The sequence below is a fragment of the Peromyscus californicus genome, unplaced genomic scaffold, assembly GCF_007827085.1.
Source record: "Peromyscus californicus insignis strain IS unplaced genomic scaffold, ASM782708v3 Scaffold_11__1_contigs__length_118956290, whole genome shotgun sequence".
NCBI classification, from domain to species: Eukaryota; Metazoa; Chordata; class Mammalia; order Rodentia; family Cricetidae; genus Peromyscus; species Peromyscus californicus.
The window spans coordinates 115,499,458-115,517,579 of record NW_026294402.1 but is presented as its reverse complement, the minus strand read 5'-3'; the positions used below and the strand labels follow the sequence as shown (position 1 = coordinate 115,517,579).

At 45.1% G+C, this 18,122-nt stretch overlaps 1 protein-coding gene across 4 annotated transcripts in view; it reads right to left on the bottom strand.

Moving 5' to 3' along the window:
* Ctnnb1 (catenin beta 1) overlaps nt 1-18,122 on the bottom strand; it is a 32,810-nt gene that overhangs the window by 13,419 nt on the left and 1,269 nt on the right. For 2 of the 4 annotated variants that reach the window (XM_052724667.1, XM_052724692.1), the window contains exon 1: nt 15,834-15,949. The exons of 1 other annotated variant lie outside the window; for it this stretch is intronic. The gene's annotated coding sequence lies outside the window, so the exon portion shown is untranslated. Of the gene's footprint in view, nt 1-15,476; nt 15,497-15,833; nt 15,950-18,122 lie in introns of those variants that run through there. One more of the 4 variants, XM_052724683.1, reaches the window with a different exon arrangement.

The window sequence follows — 18,122 nt, the reverse complement described above, 5'->3', positions numbered from 1 at the left end:
GATTTACACTAAAATTATTCTCCAAGTTCCCATCAGGATAAAATTAATTATTTACCTTGTAATAAATTATTAGTAACTGTGGATGTCATTGCATAAAGCATATACATTATAAAACCAGTTTTAACACTGACAGTTCATGCCAACAATTCACTTTTCACAAACTGTGTACTAGAACAAATCCAGTTAACTGAAGAAAATGCTGCTCTAATTCTAGAATGTCATAACCTTTGGGGTTCATCTTCAGGTTTTAAAGAATTCTTTAGTAAACTGTGTCCATCTGAAAGCAGAGGTCCCTGCATTTCAGCCACCATTCTAGTTCCCTTTCCGCTTGTCCTCTTCAGCTGTATATTCTGACCTGGAATGAAACGTCCTGAATTACAGACACACAGATGGCTGAGAAACAAAAAAGTAGCCCGGCAAGGAGATCAGACTATCACTAATGACTGTACATCCCTCACCCCAAGCCACAGGCTCATACGTTTTTCTACACAGTGCTGAGTACGTTTATCTTTGGCCAGTTCTATAACATTTTGGTAGTATATAAAATTACTGCTAAGTATGTTTCAAATAAAAATCCCACACGTCAACCCTTATAAAACTATGAACACCTGTACTGCAGTGACTAATCATAGAAGAACTGAATCCTGCCTCCAATTCTTGAATATTTAGTCCTTCCTCGCTTGCTTGTAATACCAGGACACAATAAACATCTTAGCATAGAAGAAATTCTCTAATTCTAATGACAGAACTCTAGACACCATGGGTTTTAAAGGATAAAAGAACATCTATGCCTTTGATTAATACCATTGATTGACTGATTATCAATCAACATGGCTCCAAAAACTGACAGAATGTGAGTTAATACCAAGTTCACAGAAGGCACCATACAAACTGTCCACTTATCAAGGACTTGTTATGATCAACTGTGATCCCAGCCTGCTTTTAGCAGTTATCCCTGCCTACCCATCCCCACCTGTAGTGCTGCTACAGGGTGTAGTGTAGTCTATTTGGTTGGAACCTAAACTCTTGTTCTGTCTTGTCTGTGCTACAAGTCTGAGTTGTCAGGTTTTTTAATGTGGCACTTTATTTTTATGGAACACACATATGCACTATACCTAAGAAATACTTTGAATATGCAAATTTTGGACAACTGTTCACATTCTTCAATTTTACAATTATAACTTTGCATTTACTGTCAGTCTCACCAATGAGTACAATATAGTACTAACCCTTCAGACCATAAAAATGTTAAAATGGTCTTTCACAGACATCACCAAGAACATGTTATTATAAAAAAGTAGGTATGGGCTAGCAAGATGGCTCAGTGGGTAAAGACACTTGCTGCCAAGCCCCATCTCCAGGACTCACACGGTGAAGGAAAACACCAACTTCCCTAAGCGGTCCCCTGAGGCCCACCATATGTGTGCAGGCACACACAGACACACAAGAAAGAAAAAAATGCAGAAAAAAAAAAGCATTCTTTCAAAAACAGACACTAGCACAAGATGAAGCCAGTGAGCATTCTAGCATGGGGGGCAAATGAGGCCCCCAGCCCAGAGCTAAGGAGCAGTTGGTGAGCGCTAGGGTAGGAAAGTCCGTTTTCTTGAAGGACAGGGACTCCAGTAGTAGGTCAACTGTGGATGGCCCCACACCCATGAGCTTAAGGGCGGCATAAACTGGAACCTGTGGGATATTAACAAAAAGAAAGGACATAAAGTGTGGACGGCTCTGGGGTAGTGGTGGTGGGTAGGCCTGGGAGGAATGACAGGAAGAACTGTGGGGCAAATATGATCAAAGTACATTATACACATTGATAAAATTCTCAACTGACATACCTAAGTTAAGCATCCTTTCCCTCCAGCTCATCAGTGCTTACTAGCATAAGCAGTCATCACACGCAGACTAACGAAGCAGGCTTCACCCACCACACGTGCACAGTTATGACTCCATGTCATGCTTCCAGGGCTTGTGCAGAATGTGTGAACGCTGCACACAGCTGCCTCGGCGAGATAGGACAGCACCAACTCTTCAGCAGGTTTTAGGTTTCATTTTAAAAATCAGGTACAGTAAAACTGTGTCAACTACAAAATGCTTATTAATCCGAGTGGTGAGTATATGGGTGTGTTTTGTTACAGTATTCTCTATACCTTACATAGAACTAAATAAATAAAAATTATAGCCCAATGTTATTTTGAAACTTAAAAAATCTCCGTGCTTTTAAACTTTTAGAATTCTTAAAATGAAGCCAACCTAAATGAAAAAAATCCAATTCTCTCAACTTCATGAGTGACTGACTGCATGTTTAAACTTGAGAACACCTGTCTACACTCCAGAGGCACTTTTATGCCCATTAAATAGGTTTTATAATCTAATAAGACTGAACAGAAAATTCAGCTGCAATGAAATAAAAAGTGGACATTACAATTATAAGCAAAAATTATTTTGCTTCAGAACAGAAAAAAATGCAATTGTGAATCCATGCACGACAGCATCAAGAGAAAGAAACAGTGCTGATGAGTACACAGAGGTCTGTTTCCGAATTAGAAAAAGTGCATGCCAGCTCTCTCTAATCTGGTTGATTCAATGTACTCAAAACAAATCCTCGTCTGAGTTCTTTATTAAATAAAATCACTAACTCCTGAGCTGATTTAGGGAAGCCACTTCAGCGCCTGCCCCGCCCTGCTCTATGAGCCTCACTGAGCACCCAGTGGGGCAGCTGGCATGGCCGTCGTTCATGAAACTGGGACGTCCTTAGGCTTTACATGCTTACATCTCTGTAGCACTAACAATTTATTCTCATTTTCCTATGGACAAGACTAGCAAAAGCAAACAATGCCTAGACAGGAATGGAAAGCAGGTCTTCCAACCACTCAAAAAGAGCTGGATACCTCGACAAGATAGATATTAGAAAAACTGGCTTGTCACCTGCACCTTACAGCATGAAAACCATTCCATCAAACACCACTAAAAAGTAAAAATCAAACTAAAGCAGTTATAAAAGTATTTGTTAAAACTGAAGTCCTAATAGAAAGCACAAGGGATATATGCACACCCTCATACATATACGCATTCTAGTTAAAATTCTAGGCAGTGTACCACTACCTACATGGTAATTTTAAAACAGCATACTGAAAACATGATTAAAGGCAAATATCCACAGCACACAAAGAACAGGAAAAGTGGAGTGAGCAGTAACAACAGTGAGCCCCACAGCTAAAGCCTTTTGCCTGTCTCAGAGGACCAGTCAGAAAGGTGGATGACAACCACACCTGAGAGGGCTCATTAAACTCACTAGAAGCATATAGCTCACACTATCATTTAACACCTTGTAAGTTAAAACCTCATTTGTTAATGCTAAAGGACTTATCAGAGGCCTTCCACCTGTGAAGTGAAACATAAAAGCTGTAAACTGCATTAACTAAACTGAATAAATAATAATCTATATGTTAAATGGACTAGATATTCAACCACCCAACAAATTTTAAGTACCTTTTGTTACTGATGTTACATTATCAAAGAGTCTTGGAAGTAAGTCAAAGTCATACAGCCAGTAATGCCTCTATTTCTTTATTAAAGGGATGCTTTCAGACAACAATTTTGACCATATTTCTCCCCTCCCCCAACTTTCCTCCCCACCCAACAAGAGAAGGGAGAACTGAGCAGTGCCATTACAGTGTGGTGTCAGGGAGGCTCTCCAAGGCAGGGCAGAGCACTCCAGAAGAGAACAGGCACTTCTTAAGAGGAGTACACTCGGTATGAAAAAGGTACTAAATGGTGACCAACTTAACACAGGCAGGAAACCGTGAGCAGCCCGGGGATCAATAAAGATGCAGAATAAAATTCAAAGTGAACCAGGAACCTCTGAGCAAGTAGTGTTGAGTTGTGAGGCAGAACTTCCCAAGTGCCTAGGGGCTGAGAGTATGGAAGCCTTTGCAGAGCATGTCTCAGGCCTAAGCCAGCCACTCCCTCCACCTCAGGGTTCACATAGTGGGAGGGGCTGTAAGATAGAAAAGAAAGTAGGTAGACCAGGAAAGTGGTTATTGTGGCCAGTCAAGACTGGATTTCTCATACAACTTACAGTCATTAAAGAGTAAGAGACTATCTCCCAATCTTTTCAACATTATCAAGCATGCAAATGTTTTGCATATAACTTGCAGAACCAATAGACAAATTTAAGACAGTGTCATACATGTGTGCACACAGATACACAGAATAAAATGGTACTTGTCTAAGAATAAATTCTTGTTAGCCAAATACTGAGATACGGCATTAAAAGCCTAAAAACTAATCAAATGGGCCCTATGCAGATGAGGAAACAATTCTACTATCTTGCTTCAAAAGGCAAAACTGCTAAAAATGAAGTACAAACTGTATTCTCTCTTGGGGATGGGGGGGGGGGATCATCTTATTGATATAACCAAGAATGGCCTTGAACTCTGAGCTTCCCAACTAATGAACTACTCCTGTCTGTTCAAATCCTGGTCTGTCTGTAGCCTGAGTCAAGTGCTCAGCCTTGTCAATTCAATCTTATTTTTTGCTTCTCCGGGGTTACCTCTGGTTAAGTCAATGCTGCAGATAAATATAAGGGTCAGAACTTCAGATAAAGAATCCTAAGTAACACTCAGTTTCCTTGACAGTAACTCCAGCTAGTATCTATGGTCCAATGTTTCTCAGTGGTGAATCACTCTATACTCTACTATGAGGCTCTAAACATGCCCAAGAAAGGGGATGCTGTACTTCAAGTTGGCCTCCACACTCAGAGTTAGCGGCAGCACTCCACAAGTAATTTCATGGTTTACTTTCCCTCCCTTAAGAAAAATCTTCCTCACCTGTACTCATTACAAGTCTCTCTTCCCCATCAAACAAATCAGAACTCTGGCTTTCAAAACTTCAAGGTATGAACTCAGGGAGCACTGAAACCTCACCATCAGTTCCTAACCTAAGTCTGCAAAGTGCTCAGCATATATTAAGCTCAAATATTTGATGGACTTACCAAAAAATAAAATGTTGCACTCTCACTACACAAGCCTGCTACTCTGTGAAAGACACTACAGACAACACCACACTAAGGAGGTGGCCCTGCACTCAAAACACTTTACTTCTCACCTTCACACTTTCCATGTCACAAGACACTATCTCTGGTCTCTTCCAGTCAACTGTTCTTCAACTCCTGCCTCACAAAGCAGGAGTTTGCCAACCCTTCACTGCTTCACACTCTCGAGAATCAAGGACAACAGCAAGTGAATTATCTTTTGATTAAGTAGACTAAGCCAAAACATGAAGAAATGAACAAAAGGGTTTTTAATTTTAAGTTGGTTAATAGGTTACTAAAAAGGTCATCATCTCTTAGTTGTTTTCATGTGAACTTTCACAATAGGTTGTATGAACAAGGGAACAAAATGACCTATGAAAGCCACAGTTCTATTTGGGAAAAAAAAATATTTCAGGCCACCAACACCAGTACATAATAAATCAGAATTGAGGTTCAATATATGTAAGATTTTTAAACTCTTTAAAGACCATAAGGACCTGCAAGTGTGTTCCGATGTCCCCACACACGCTAGTGGATCCTTCTCATGCTTGCTAACCCAAGAACTGCCATAGCCTGGAGGAGCTGACACAGCGCACTGGCGTGAAGTGTCACACGGAACACTGACATAACAAGCCTTCAGGAGCAGTAAACACAAACCACTGGAGTCCAAACTTCAATAATAACATCAGGTAGCAATAGACGAGGTTAAAAAGCACACAAAGAACTCAAGAAAGGAACACACAAGGATCCTAGCAGTAGATCCCAGGCAGCAGCTGCTCCCCTGCCCCAGCAGTCTCAAGTCAAGTTGACATTTCACTGTTTGGTAGGCTTCTAGAACAGCAAGCCTTACAGCTCTGAAGTTCCCTGATATTCAGAGTATTACAGAGAGCCAAGATTTTACTGAGAATGCAACTGCATTTTGTTATTTCAATACAAAGAACTTCAAGGAATAGTCCCTCATCTCTGTTCTATTATGAGTCCCAAAACACATCAGTAAATGAATGAGTCATTACCTGGAGCTACACCTGAATACTCCACTAGTGTTTTATTTTCTCAATTTGCCAAGTTGTTATATAAAAGGAACAACAGTTTCAAGACACAAACATCATAAATTTAGCATATAGACTCCCTTCATTTGTTCATTAAACATTTCAGCATCCACCACATGCCAGAATGTTCTGGGGTTGGTCCCACCAAAGAGCTGCCAAAGGCTTTCTGAAGGGTAGCCTTCAAGCTGAAACCAGAAGGACTCAGGAAAACTCAGTAACTTGTGCAAAGGCCTGACACATTCAGGGATCCATCATTCTTTAAGAACCACATTTTGAGCTCAGTGGGTTAATTTGAAAAGAGGGTGGAATGCAACAAAATGAGGCTGAAAATAGCCCAATCATACATAGGAAGTTCTCCAGCCTTCAGTAGGAAATTGCGGATTTGTTTGCTGAATAAATGGTTTCTTGTTTTTCTTCTTTTAGACAGGGTCTCTAGTGTAACCTAGAGCTTGCTTATGTGGTCTGGCCTGCCTCAGCATGGTGACAGGATAGCTTATTCTTGATATGACTAAAAACACTGTAAGAAAAAAGGGACACCAGCCAAGCAGGTACAGCAGCAGACCAGTGACTCCAGGCCAGGGCAGGAGGCAACAAGAGACACTACAGCAGCATGACAGGCAGTGCTTTGGAGTCAAACAAAGCTATCAGGAAGAGAAATGTGTAAGAGGAATGCAAGGTGAGAACCAGAGCTTGAGCAATGAGGTCTGGCATGAAAATGGTGCCCACCTAAAGCTGTGCTACCTGTGGCTATGGACATTTAAGCTTAAATTTAAGATTTTAGTTTTTCAGTCATGCAGCCACACTCTAAGCGCCTACTAGCCACAGGTAGCTAAAGCTGCAGTTGATACGACAGCACACACACTGTTCCCAGCACCACAGACCACATTCTACAGTGTTAGCCTAGAAGCAAGAAAGAACAAAATACACCAAATGCTGAGTGACCAACAAGACCAAAACTAAAGCATGGCCATGGATTGGTCTGAGCAAGAGCTGAGGCAGGACGAACTGAAAGGGGGCTGAACGGTGTGAGCGATGCATTAGCTGAAAGCAAACAGAGGGGAAACAAATCCACAAGTACTTGTCCGTTTCAAACCCACACAAACAGAAGGACCTGTAAGGGGGAAAGGCAGCAGTAAGTACTGCCTTACAGGCCATTATCAAACCAAAGGAGGGAGGATGGTATGGTAATGTTCAAAACAGGGTAAACAATGGGAAGGAATATGAAGCACACAGTGCTTCAGTCTGAAGGAGACTCTAGGTAGACAGCATGATCAACACAGGAGCTTATGCTACTGGTGAACTGAGTTAAACTACCTCTTGCTACAGCGCTGAGTGCACCGAAGGGGAACAAGGGTATAACCAGCAGGGGCAGTTAAAAGGCCTTTGCAATGTGAAAGCCAAGACTAAGGTGGCATGGTTACAGCAAGAAATGATTCAATGCTGGGTATACTTCAGAAAAAAGTGGATGAGACTTACAGAGAATTTAGACACAACTACGAAAGAAGAGTGAAGAGCCGCAGTTACAGCCCAGTAAGTTGGGAATGGGAACAGTTGGGGTCAATTTCCAATACACTGCTTGGGTTGCTTCTTATAAATGCACCATGGTGGGAAACCAAGAATTTATAGTGAGGAGAGAAACTAAGGCATACATTTGCACACAGTATCTATTTAAAGCTGGATAGTGAGTATGAACCAAATAGGGAGGTTCAAGGACTAACCTTTCAGCTCAGCCACTCCAACACAGGTCAGAGGTGAGGGCAAGAGCCAAGGAGCTGCCAGTCAAGGATGTAGAAAGCCTGCCCAGGTGTGGTGACCTACAAGTCAAATGAAAAACCTCCAAGCAACTGCAGTAACTGGGCTAATGCTACAATAACTGAAGGAGGCCATACATGTGCAACAAGGTGGTCACTGGCGGGACATGAAAAAGGAAGGGGACATTTGAAAAATCATTAATGGTATAAACCACAGCATGTCTGTATGTAGACAGTAAGAGCAGGCAGGCCTCCAGGAAGCACTAAAGTGCAGGACAATAGTGAGCCTTGTGTGCTTGTTCTGGCCACATCCAGAACAATTTTCAGAGTTCATCTAAAGAAGAAGGAGAAAGAACAGCCACAGGGAGGGGAGTCCATGGAAGGTTCTTCCAATTATTCATTATTCTTAGCAAGGAAAAAGCAAGAACACTGGTGAGTGAGGATGAAGTAGCTTGGGTCAGCATGGAAGAGTAAAGCATGATAAGGAAGGTAAAGGAACGAAGGCAGTGTTGGTCATCAAGTCACACAGAGGTGGCTGTGGAGCCCAGAGATGAGGCTGTTAAGCTGAGGATTGAGGGGCTGCAGTGCTTGAGATGGGGAGGGCAAAGTTGAGTATGTGACAATGGGAATGTGTGGCTGAACTGAGGTAGAAAACAAGTTTACTAGAAGATATCAAGTACAGAACTGAGAGATTGAAAATGCTCAAACACAACACCATAAAGAAGTTTTTGTCAGAACACAAACCAAAATATATCACAAAGTCTTCCTGGGGTTAGGAGTGGCTGAACTACACAGTAAAGAGTAATGACATAAAGTTGTGTACATTCAAGTTACCCAACGGAATTCATACTGCTAGGGAACAATTCATAGGGCAGACCACACTTGAGTTGGCAGTTCTAAATGGGTCCTGGCATCACCAGGAATTATGACAGGCCTAAAGGAGACGAAGACAGTGAGACAGGTGCTGATAAAGTGCTCCACACAAGGAAGCAATCCAAGACATCTGAAATACAGACTACCAAGAGGGGGAGGAAGTCTAGAGTCTGACACAGAATGATCCCAAGGAATAAGACCCTTGGGTCCAGTGGCACAAAGTATGTAAAAAGAGAGTACGCCTCAAGCACCGGGCAGCCAGGAGGAAACTGCTATAAACACAGTGACAAGCTTACTAGTGACCAAATCCAGTCAGGAATTGCAAAAGGAAGCCGATTACCCAGCCCCAAGCAGAGTGAAGCAAGGTGTAAGGTGGCTGCTACTCTATGGCGCTCACTGTCAAAATGGACCCTTGATGCAACTGAAGAGGTCATGGGTTCCAGCTGCGCTTCTAGTTGGGGAGAAAAAGAGCAGGGGTCGAACAGTCTTTTCATTTCCTAGAGAAGTGTGTGCTGGGGTAGAGGGGCCCTTTAGGCCCTTCAGCACACAGGCAGAGCGTTTTCCAAGTTCCCCTTCAGAAGACCAACTTTCTTCTGCTACGAGATTTCAGCATCCCTACTCTCTCAGCCTCCACAGTGCTAGGAGTACAAAAGTGAACCACCACTCTAGGCAAAATCTGCTTCCACCATTTTCTTAAATATAACTTTTGGCAGTGGATGTCGGGGCTTTATTGTGCAACACCACCACCATTTTAACAGTCATGATTTGCCCTCCAGAGTGTCTGCTGCTCTTCTGGTATTCCTAGACTTTCAATTGCAACTTCCTGGATGAGAACAGTATCAAACAACGTCTGGAGCTCTGCTGTAGGACCCAAGAAATATAACAGCACAGTTAAAAGTAGGTAATAAAGGTCTCTAGCAGATAATTATCAGACATGGAATCACAAAATGGCTGGGCTAACATCCTAAATTAAAGTAATAAGACATTAAACTTATAATCTATTTAAAAAGATAAGTCAGCACACTGTCCTCTAATACTTGTTTCTATTTCTCCATCTAAATGAATTGTACGGCATTTAATATGGTATTTGATGTTATGCAGTCTTTTCACTGGCATAAAAAGAAAGCTTTTTTCACACAGCATTAAAAAAAGTTCAAGAAACCCTGTGATGTGCTGTTTGTTTACAACAGCACATTCAAAATCTGAAAGCAAACTCATCCCTATGCCCTTGTCTATTCTGAAAGTGGGCATGGCTCTTCACCTGCTTATTCTGTATTAAGGAAATATAGGAAACAGTTTGCAGTCACCACCCAGCAACCTAACCAATTCTTACTCCAACCCAAATTTAAGATCTTCAAACTGCACTCCCAAGAAATCCTGCAGTGAATTCTGTTCCTTACATTTTATGCAGCTGGTGCCCATAAGCATATATACACTTACAGGTACACACCACCCACCCCTTCAGCTACTGGAAAGCAAGCCGGATGATACTCACTCCAGCTTTCATGCTCTTCCTCCCCCTTCAGTCCACCAATGAGCAATCAAATCTGCTGACCACAGATAAGGTCTCTATGATAGGAAGATTTAAGTACTTACTCAAGGGTTGGTTATAAATCACAGGTTTTAAAAACTGTTACACATATCTGTTAGAGATCTGCTTTAAAAAAGAAAATCAATCCAGAAATTTGAGTTAAATCTCAAGAAAAATCAGAAGAAAAAAAATGGGAAGTGCTTGTGGCAGCTTCCCACAGAATCCAGATAGGTGTCTTGACCTGAGGGTCACAACCCTTTGGGTCGACTGATGCTTTTAAGACCATCGGAAAACAGATATTTACATTACAATTCACAACCGTAGCAAAATTACTGTTGTGATAAGACATGGAACAGAACAGCAGCCTTCCGAACCAATGCTGATACACTAGAATTAGAAGAACTTCTGGAATACCACATGACACTAGCCAGGTGTGGTGGTACACACAATCCTAGCACTCCAGAACCTGTTCCAGGCCAACCTGAACCACACAGGGACCCTGTCCAGGAAAGCAAGCAACCCTTTCCAGCAGCTCCATGAAGAACATGGGACTATGGGATGGGTTAGATGCCTCAAGTTACGTGTTCTAGGAAAGATGCACAGACCCATGTATTAAAATCACAGCTACAGCACTGTATTCAGATGGCACTTTTGCTATTTGTTTTGAGATGGTCTGAGTCTGTACTGCAGGCTAGTCTTAAGACTCACAAGAATCCTCCTGCCTCAGCCTTTTGTTTGTGTTGGATTTTGGATGAGCCACACCAGGCTCAGATAGATGATGCTCTTGGACATCAGCTCAATTTTTTTCAGTCCAGCCAGAATCTACCATTTAAACAAAGACCACTTTACTAACTGGGAGTGAAAAAAGGGCTAGCAGTAAAAGACTGAACCAATGCAATTAACTTGCCCACCCAAACCAAACCGACCAAGAGTAATGTACTGCTAAAATAAAGCACACTCAGCTGACCTCCAGCTCAACACTGTTTCTAAGTCTGAAATTAGCCTAATACTACACTGAGCTTAGAGATTCAGGCTTCTAGTTAAACTAGAAAAAGATTTAAGTAAGTTGAATGGGGCTGACAGACTATGCACACAGCATCTGTGGGGTTTGCCCAGAATTTAGGTGCCTAACACATTGAGTTTGGAGACTTAAGACTACCATAAAGAGCTGGACCCAAACTACTTCTCTAAGATCCATGACTTCATTAGCCTGGATAGTTGGTCAGGTTTCCAGTACCAGGCGTTTCTCTTTTTGTTGAACTGGTCTTAAGTCCACTAGAGAGCAGAGAGCTGCTGGTTACCCCAAAGTGTGCAGTTCCACTACTGCACCCTTAGGTTTTATCAAGCCATGCCGATCATTGTTGTTGTTCGAAGGCATCACAGCAAGGTAGGACTGCTGGTTGCCTCCCTCCTTTGTAAGTTTGTACTTTATCTTCTGGTTCCATGAAAGCTAGTCCTCAGGTAGAAGGCATCCAGGTCAGTTACAGCTCAGGGGCCTCTGGGCTCTGGTCTAAAGTGCATGGCACCCTTAGCAATAAGAACTTACCTTCCACCTTTTGGGGGCAGCCAAGGGTAATAGCAATAGGTGTATGTTTGGGAGTCTACTGGAGAGATCTGGCCAACAACTCAAAAGAGGCTTCTCATGCCTGGTATTGGGGTTTTGTTAGATAAGTCTTTGGTTTTTGAAAGCACTACAGTCCAGATGAGAAAATTGCATTTAAACTATGTATGAATACTTATACTTATGTGTATTATAGTTGTTTTTTTTTTTTAGGTAGACAGTTAATAGCGCATGAACATGCTAAAGTGGGGGGAGGCGGCAGACCATGAAGCCTTGACTCTAGTCAAGGAACTATAAGCAACCTAGGAGTGCTGAGAGTGGGAGAAAGTCTCCCTAGAGAAGAGAAGAGCACACCAAGTTAGTTAGTTATCCAATACCAAATGGTCAGCACTGAAGACATACAGACTGAGCAGGTTGTAGTTTGTGTGTGGGGGTGTCTAACAACAATCAATGAAAAAATAGGACATGAATTTCAATGAGAGTGAGAGGGATATAGAGGAAGGAAAAGGAAGGGGAAATAATATAATTACTTCAAAAATAAAAAGCAATTAAAAAAAGGTCACACTCAAATGTGACAATGCTCCCTTAAAGCAAGACACACAGCTCTGAAGGCTAACTTGATCACCAATTGGTTCTATTTCATTTCAGCCAGGTTCTGGGAAGCAGAATCCAAAACCAAAATCTAAACTCAAGAATCCTTCATAAACTGACCATTTCGCTTCAAAAACTAATTTGGAATAGGCTTCACTCTTGTAATTAACCAGACTGATTTGAAACAGTATTTTCAGAAAATAAAGCTACAAAGAGAAGTGGCTGAACTGAGTGGAAAGGAAGGTCTGTCTAAAGGGCCAAGTGCTGTGAGCCTGGCAGTGCAGACCACCTTCCTGCCACCAATACTGTTCTCAGTTCACAGGCAGGAACCACACTCACTTTACAGCACACAAATCCTCATTAGCGACTTCTTAGACTAAGTCACCTCTAAATCACAATGCGGCCTTTCCTCTCTTGAGGCACCTGAGCATTTGGTTTCTCACACTGTAAGCAGAAGTGCCCTAAACACTCCCCTAATTTGACTGCCTGTTCGCTTGCAGAGGGGCAGTTAACCTCACGCCAGCCTTTTAACTGGGAGTACCGCACAACTGCCCTCACCACAGAATCATCCAGGATACATTCAACTTGCTGGAGTAAGAGGAAAAGTGACCTGTATTCTGTCCACTGGAGGGCGCTCAACACGACCACAGCAATGCTGTCTCAACTGCAAACTGGGAAATGTGTCTGCGGTGGCTAAGTCTACTCCTCTTTTAAAAGCTTTTCTCCCCAAGGAAGAAAGACTGCATTCTTCCAGAGTTCTACACCAGCAGACATACGAGGTTCCGAGTCAAGTGAAGCTCACCGTAAATGCAAAGGAAACTTTCTTAAGTAAACAAGAAAATAAAGACCTTTCTCTGGAGTGTGAAAAACTTCTGATTCACTTTCAATCGACACAAATCATTTTTCGTTTTGTGAAACCACAAGCTGGTACTCATTTCACCTTGCTAGCTGACCTGTGGGTCACACGCTCTGCAGCTGTTGAACAGCAGCATCCCAAGGGCTGTCTAGTCCGCAAGCTGTGTCCTCTCAGGACAGAGGCTGCCTCCACAGGCCTTACACCCAAGCAGCTGCTTGTCTGTTAGATTGTTTTAAATAGTAAATATGAGTTGACAGAAAGGAGCCACAAAAAAAGCTAACATTTGTAACGTTTTCTACAAACAAGTTGTGAACAGTTTATCAGGCGTTTATCCCACAGGTAGGCTTCTGACCAAGCCCAAAGCACACTGAAAATTTACCACCTACACCTCCAGGTGATGGGCCCAGACCACTACCTCACTTAAACACTGAGATTTAATTTGACTTTGATCTACTTGCGCTGTCCACTTTACTGCTTAGAAGTCTGATGATCCAAACTTCCACCCTCAGGGTGCACAGGCTCTTGTCTCTACCCCGCATTCATTTGTAAAAGGGCTCCACCAGTATTCCTGAGCACACATTTCAAAATACACTCCAAGAAACTTGTCTCCTTGTCTCCCACCTTGGCGGTGGCATTCTGAAACTAGTGCTAAAGCTTCATTCACAACAATTTCTATTCCCATCATCACTACGGAAGTAGATACTCCCCCTTCAAGCTGCAGACATTTAATATCCAATATAGTCTCTAGACCAGTGGTTCTCAACCTGGGGGGTCGAACAACCCTTTCACAGGGATCGCCTAAGACAATCGGAAAAAATCGGATATTTATTTACATTACGATTCATAACAGTAGCAAAATTACAGTTATGAAGTAGCAACGAAAATAATTTTATGGTTGAGAGTCACCATGACATGAGGAACTGTATGAAAGTACCGCAGCGTTAGGAAGGTTCAGAACCACTGCTCTAGACCGTATTTCTTGACACCTGCGCACGATTAAACGCTTCCCTATTTGAGGCTGGTCTTCCTGCGACTGTGAGGTCTAGGACGCTGTCTCAAGCAAGCCAAGCTGTCCAGATATCCTGCTTCCTCAAGGACTCTGCCTGGGAGGGTCTGGCGCTAGCTACTCGTAGAGAAAGAGGTCTGCAAGTTTCCAACTTCCCCCGCCACCACTTGTCCAGACTGGTCTTCAGGACAAAGGTTAGGTCACAGAACGACTACCGCCAGCCCGGTCATCAACACTGCTGCTGCGAAAGGGCGTTCTCAAACCTTGGAGGCACTTCTTTTTAATTCGGAAATTTCTGAATATTTAAAGGTAAAGTGAACTAAATGTAACAGCGGCCTTAATTCAAATAAAGTTTTTTGCCCGACACATCGAAATACAAAAGCCACAAGCTTAAGCAACATTAAATGAGAAACCAACAGAGCAAGCTGTAGTCCCTCTTTGCTGGGACGAGGAGAGTCTGAACAGAGACGTCTGCAAGTCACAAGTAAATAGCGAAATGGCTTCCTAAATCCCAGACAAAACGCTTCACAACTTGGCCATGTGAAAAACATGAGGCAGACTTTATCAAAGGCAAAGCTGCCGTCTCTTGAGCTTGCTGTCTGGTCTAAGCCACCATTATTCACGGCACAAAGCTCTCGTTTCACTAAAACCACTCCTCGGTTTCCTCTCGCCGACCTCCGCATACCAGCAGCCCAGCCACTCTCCATTCAGCGCTCAGGCCGGGGGGAGGGGAGCCCACAGATGTCTGGAGACCCGAGCCCGAGACAAAGCTGCCCCGCAGCCCGGCGGCGCAGCGGAGCGGGGCTGGGGCGCCCAACTTGGGAGCGCCGGTTCCAGGTCCGGTCCCCAAACACCACACTCGGAACGGGGCGCCACGCTCGCACGGCCTGCGGTCCGCGCTCCGGCCACTCCAGCTCGCCCAGAGCGCAAACGCGCTGAGGGAAAACACACTTGAAGCGGACCCCACACTAAGTGGCTCGCCTGGCTGGCTAAGGACGAGCCCCCTCCCCCTAGCCCAGGCTTCGGAATCCTGCGCACCCCCCCCCCAGGAGTGGCCGCCGCTCGCCCACGATCCCAGATTCCCGCCAGGGTCTCGGCCCCGCTGCCACCGACCCCACGCGAGTCCAAGACGCCACCCTGCGAGGACACGCTCCTGACGCATCCCGCCCGCTGCACCCAAGAGTTTGGCGACTCCACGGTTTAAAGTTGTTTGGATTCAAACTCACACAGTCAGGTCGTTGCAAGGGGAAAAAAAAATTATCTATACGTTCCCCACGACGGAAGGAGGCGACGCGCGCCAGTCCGGCGTCCCCTGTGCGCGGGGGCGCCCGCACCCCCGTCTCCGCGGGCCACGGAGGCGGAGCCCCCGCCCACCCCGCCCCCGCTGCAGCCCCAGCCGGGACGCGAACCGCGGTCCCCACCCCCACGGCGGCCAGCCGTCCATCCGGGCTCCCGGCGCGCGCCCGCCCGGCCGGCCCCGGCCCCAGCCCGCGCGCCCCCGCGCCCCCGCGGCCTCCCGCCGCCACCCGGCCCGCGAAGTTTCCCGCTGGCGCGGCGCGAGCCGGCCCGCCGCGGCGCCGCACCTCAGGGCCGCGCGCTGCTCCCCTGCGGCCGTCCGCTCGCTCGCCCTCGGCCTCCTGAGCTGACGGCTCGGCGCCCACCGTGCTCCGTCTCCGCCTCCCCGGGCCGCGGGCTGCGCAGGACACGAGCTGACGCGGCCGCCACCGAGCGAGGGCTTAAGATGGCGCCGCACAAGGAGCGACTTATAAGCGGCGCACGCCGTGTATCCTGCCGCCGCCGCCCCGCGCGGAGCGTTCCGCCGCGCGAGGACGAGGGGCGGGGCGCGGGCGGGGCGCGGAAAGTAGTCCCCGCCGGCCCGAGCCGCTCTGCGCGTGCGCCGCCGGGAGGGGCCGGGCCGGGGCGTGGCGTCCCGACGCCGCGCCAGGGAAAGCCGAAGGGATGAGTGTGGGCCGCCGTTGCGGGCCAGGTGGAGCGCGTCCATGTAGGATGCGAGTTCGAGACCCGAGCCCAGCTCTCCCCCGGTGTTCCGGACGCCACGTCCCCGAACTGCAACTCGACCCCACCACAATCCATTGCCTGCAGGAGTGTCCGACCCCCCTTTCCTGCTGTGCCTCTGAACCCCGACAGGGGATCCCAGGGACCAGCCACCATCCCTCTCCACCCCTGGAGGACATGGAGTCCCCATGAGTGCCTGTTGACAGCATCTGACTAGAACAAGTGGTTCAGCGCCAAGGCACTGTTCACCAGCATGATTCCTAGAAATCCCATCTTACCTGGACCCACTGGACCGTGGGGACTTTTTCCAGGGGCTGCAATTTTATTCTATTGTTTGAGAAACTCGAGTGTGTTGCTGATAGGACCTATGAGCAACCTCAAATTTTTCGAAACTAATTTTGTATCCTTCAAGAGCATGTTTTCTGAATCATTACAATAGGCTGAAGTTGGGTCTTGGAAATGGCCCCATTGTTGCCCTGCCGGACTGGCACTTGTCAAAACTGGAGCAGTTGGGGTGGGTTGGCTGTCTGCAGTCTATTATTGTGTGCTTACGTGTCTTCCCAAACAATGGCAACAGTGAAAGTTGCCCCCTGCCTTCTTTCATCCCAGCACTGTAATTAACGCGAGTAAACAATAGGCCCTTCTGTACAGGTACTGGCAGGAAGCCTGCCCATCCTCTGAGCCAGGACTGATGCTGTAGGGCCAGCTTATTTTTTAAATGACTCATTTTTCTATCTTAAAGATATATCGCCAAAGCCCTGTGAACCACCACCGCTAAGGAACCGCTCTGTGAGGACCATTGTCTAGACCTTTCCCCTCCACATCTCTGCTAGGATTTCCGGAGGATAAAGGCTGCTGCAGGCTTCGGCTGCCTTGGCCTGCCAGAACTCAGACAGACGGACAGGAAGAGGTAACCTCATCAGAGCAGCGGTGCTGGTTGCCACTACCAACCCCCAATTTTAATCGTCAGATGCAGAACTAAGGCATTTGGTCGACTCTATTAAAATCCTGCTTTTAAAATTAGATAATTGTCTTCACCACTGTCAGAGGATTTTCCTCTTTTCTTCTTTTTAGACACTTGCTTTTTCTGTGTTCCATTTTTGCTATTAAAAAAAAAAAGGCACACTATTAAAACCGGTTAAGAAATGTCTGCACCATTGAAAGACCTAAAAGATAAAGACACCCTTATATTTGTATTTCTCTAGCCAGATGCTAAAATGAAGCATATAGTGGGGGTATTTCAGTCCCAATTTAGAGTTTAAAGTCCCAGTTCCCATTGATAATTCACAGAAAGCGTGTTTCAGAGACAAGGTAGACTGCACGGCAATGCAGAGCTGCCTTTCTCTCCGAGTGTGATTCTGTAGAGAAACAACCAGCTGACTAACCTTGAAACCAGTTAGCTGAGTTTGAAAATTTCTCGGGATTTTTGTTCACTTCTCTCATAAAACAAAACTGCTCCATATTTTATACCAAAAAAAGATGAATAACTTCTGTGAAATTAAGACAAATACTGTCATTACACCAAAAAGAAACATGTCATCAAAATACCTAGTGAATAAGGAAACCTGCTCCTCTGTGAGCTAATTTGAAAATAAAATAAGTAGTTAAGAAGTGAAGTGGTTTTATAAAATTAATTGCTAAAACAGTTGACCCTAGATAACACATTTCACAAAAATGCTTGGTTTCTCTCTTACACCCTTTCTCCCAAGAGTCAACCCAATGGGTTTCACATCAAGTAATTCATTTCAAGAAATGGGGGCAGACAAATACCTGTCTCTGGCTGGTTTAACAGAGACTCAGGATAGATTGTCTTGCGACCGGCCACGGGCAGATCAAGCTTTGGCTAAATAGACCAT